The following is a 4,016-nucleotide window of genomic DNA, read 5'->3' as shown; positions in this document are numbered from 1 at the left end:
GTAAACAATTACCAGTCTCAAGAAAGAAATTTAAAGATTATAAATAAAAACTTATAGGTGATTTGAGAAGTAGTGGAAGGAAACTGAGTTCCGTTTAGGTTTCAGTATAATAAAAATCATATAGATCAGTTAAATTTATTGAATAAAATTTTTGGGTGTTACTAGATTGCTATTAAAGAACAAGTGATAAACTGAGTACTTTATAAACGTCGTGTACATTACATTATTTCTATTATTATCATAAACTAATTATATAAATAATTACAGTGTTTCTTTTTACTTTTATTAATTATTGCTGGCGAAGCACCGGTTCTGTTGACTGTTGTCTTATTGCTGACAGAAGAGACTCGTGATCCGCTGACGGGATATCAAGGCGAAGGGACAAGGCACCTTTATTGGACCTTCACGTGAGGGCGTAATTAGTTGTGGCTGTGACGACTTGTGGCTCATCAAGGTGCACCCCTCGTCCAAGTATTCAATAAACAGAAGGACTCCGGCTCTCCTGATGGTATTATCCCACTCAATGGACACCAAACGATCCTTGAATACGGGAAACTTTCCTGTCGACTCTGAGGGAATCTGATGAAGGTCTCCTCAACAAACCTAATATCTCGGCAACTCTTTGTTACTATTTGTCGTCGAAGCACATCTCACGACGTTACTAAGTGACTTCATTGGTCGTTATTTATATATAATTATAATTTAATTTGACTGAATTCATGGACTCGAAATAATAATGTTATAACCAATATAAATCTTAAGTTATCTGTACTTTCCATAAAAAAAAAAAATTGTTTATTAAAAACTCCAAATTTTTGGATTTTCATATATAAAACATTGAAACAGAGTTCAATAGAGAGGGTTCTCTATTATTTTTTACATGAAAAAAATAATTAATAAATATAATCGCACATTTATTAAAAATTATAATTAATTAAAAAAATCATTATATATTACGTTGTACAAACAAATTATACTAAATCGCAAATTCTAGTTCCTCTGCCCTTAAAATGAAAGGAACCAGTTAACAATCTTAAATATTTTAGTCGGACTGAATTCTGTACTTTATTCTATTCCTTATTCTGTTTTATACTTTCCTAAGACCTCCTAGAAATAATGCGAAATTCCATACAAATGGTGGCGTAATTAAAATATAAAGTAAAATTGATATTGGCGTTTCGCATGTCCTTCGCGTTTTTTAAATTTCTTAAAGACAGGAAAAATAACTTATATACGAGTAAAGATTTTATTTCTTAATTTCAAGATGATGGTTGTTTTTATTGATTTATTTTTTCCAATTTCTCAATGTTCCTGTATAAAATTATCAAGCTAAACTAATATAAATCTTGAGTTATCTGTACTTTTTAAAAAAAATTTTTTATTATAAACTCCAATTTTTTGTTTTTCATACACAAAATTCAAAGGAATTAAACTTTGTTCTATTCCTTTTTCTGTTTTATATTTTCCTAAGAACTCCTAGAAATAATCCGGATAATGCGAAATTCCATATAAATGGTGGCATAATTAATATAAAGGAAAATTGATATTAGCGTTTCGCTTGTCTGTCAGTTTTTAATGAAACCCTTTTTTTTTAATTCCTAAAAGATAGGAACAATAACTTATATACGAGTAAAGATTTTATTTCTTAATTTCAAGATGTTGGTTGTTTTTATTGATTTATTTTTTTCTAATTTCTCAATGTTCCTGTATAAAATTATTATGCCAAATCATCTTTTAATAATATAAGAGTTTTTACAACAGAATTTTTTTTGGCCATCAACAATAAATTTTTAAATGATATAGGTATATATTGAGAAATAAAATAGTTTTTTTTTAATTTGTAGATTCTTTGTTAATATACTTGTTCTAAATGAGATTTTCGTTGACTACTGTTTTTAATAACATTATAACAGAAAGAGAATTTTCGTTCCAATGCATCTTATGTTGTCTAAATTTAAAATCAGTGATTGCATTTTACAAAATTACTCATTTGAGAGTTACAGATTGACTTTACACATACTGAGAATTTTCAACAATTAATCGCATTTTTTAAAAAAAATTCTATTTTGATTATGAAATCCTTGTTTCATGTACTAAGTTGTATGTGCTTCATATCAAACAACTAATATCACGAAACTAATAATTTATGTTTTAATTTTTCCGATTTTTCAATTTGTTCGAGTTTGGCTTGATCTCTGGGAAAATGGAAAGAAGCTATAATATCTCTTTTTTTTTAGGGAATTACAAGTTGACGCTCACTGCAATTCAATAAAGTTTTTAGTCTTAAATAATATTTATTAAAAAAATGGTGATTCATTTTGGAGTACATATGTTGAACAATAAAATCAAATTTACGTTTTAAAGTTTTTGTATAGCCGTAATTAATTAGGTCTAACAAGTTTAAATAAACTTCCTATGAAGATATTAATATGAAAAATCAAACAATAAAGTTAATAGTTGTATATACAGGTATAATCATTTTGAGTTTTTTAAGCACGATTTTGTACATTTCTTTTTACTTCAAGTTATTCAGTTTTTCACAGCTCAGAAAGAAATTTTTTACTAATAAGTTCATAATTATGAACAAGTTGTAAACTTTTAAAAATTTTCATATTCTCATTCGTTTAACCTGATACTAGATAAACAATCCTTTATAATACTTTAAGTTGTTTATTGGCATTATGTTAGCTTTTTTCAGTTTGTCAGTATTAAGTAGTATGATTATAGTGTCTTATATGTTTCCAATAGGATTAAGTATAAATATAATAAAACTTACATAATTATCATTATCAATAACCTGCTATAAAAATAAAATTAAATCAATTAAACGTTGTACCGGTTAAAAACAAATAAAACTTTATTATAAATTAGGTTAAACTTAACAAGCAAAATTAATTGAAATATAAATAATAATTATTTAAATAACAAAGTAAAAATATTGCCCCGGGTGAGGATCGAACTCACGACCTTAAGATTATGAGACTTACGCGCTGCCTACTGCGCTACCGAGGCGATGGATTACGACACTATATTTACATTTTACGACCATATAAATAATAATAATAATTAAATAAGTAAAAGGTGTTTTTCTAATAACTCAACAGAAAGAATGTCAGTGGTTAAAGTTTTAATTCTTTTTTTAGATAATATCTAATGAGTAGCCTCTCTAAACAAATTTTAAAAGCAATATAAAATGGTTTTCCGTAAATTAAATTTAACTAAAATTTAGAAAATATTAATTGTTTATTTTTTGATTTTTTTATTAAAAAAGAATTAAATCCATGTTTTTTCATCTATATACTACTTTTTCCATCACCCTATATCCATATTTATCCATAAATATTGTTTTAAAAATATATTTTAATAAATACTGATCATATGATATGGGCGAATATGGAAATAAAGAGTTAGAAATAAGTAATATGTACACGAGAAAATAAAACGGCTTGTGAACGGAGTATATAGAAATAATAATTGTTAACAAAAAAAAAAAAGCAAAGAAATTTTACTCAAGAGAAATATTTTATTTATTTTTTTATTGATAAATATTACAATCTGCTACAAACTTGGACAATAAGTAATTATAATAAATTATCATAATCATACCAAAATTAAATAAATAAAAGTTAATTATATAAACAAAAAAACTAAGTAAAATTAAAATAATCAAACTATGAACATGAAGAACTCATTATAAAATTAAATAAGTACAATTTTGAACTAATATCGTATTATAAAATATAAAATAAAAGCACTAATCCATTTTATGCTATCATACACAATTTAAATGAATATTTAAGGCATTCAATTATGTTTCTTATTAAATGTAAAAAATAAATATATAAAAATAAAACAATCTGTCATATCATAAATTATGAGGTAACTAACTCGATAAAACAAAGTGAAAATATATATATTTATCAATCGACAAGAAAGAGGATTTAATATTTATATACATATTTACGACTTAATGATGAAAATTAGAAACATCAAATATGAAAAAAATCAACAAAAAA

General features: G+C 25.1%; 1 protein-coding gene and 1 non-coding gene across 3 annotated transcripts in view; one reads left to right on the top strand and one right to left on the bottom strand.

Moving 5' to 3' along the window:
• Window positions 1–4,016, top strand: part of LOC106692388 (uncharacterized) — a 303,170-nt gene that overhangs the window by 45,658 nt on the left and 253,496 nt on the right. The window lies entirely within an intron of this gene.
• Window positions 2,940–3,012, bottom strand: TRNAM-CAU (transfer RNA methionine (anticodon CAU)). The gene has a single exon. It is a non-coding gene; the product is annotated as a tRNA-Met (tRNA).

This window comes from Halyomorpha halys, unplaced genomic scaffold, assembly GCF_000696795.3.
Source record: "Halyomorpha halys isolate HHAL.00 unplaced genomic scaffold, Hhal_1.1 Scaffold54.1, whole genome shotgun sequence".
Lineage (NCBI taxonomy): Eukaryota > Metazoa > Arthropoda > Insecta > Hemiptera > Pentatomidae > Halyomorpha > Halyomorpha halys.
Note: the sequence above shows the minus strand (reverse complement) of the source record. Positions and strands in the feature narration are given on the sequence as shown.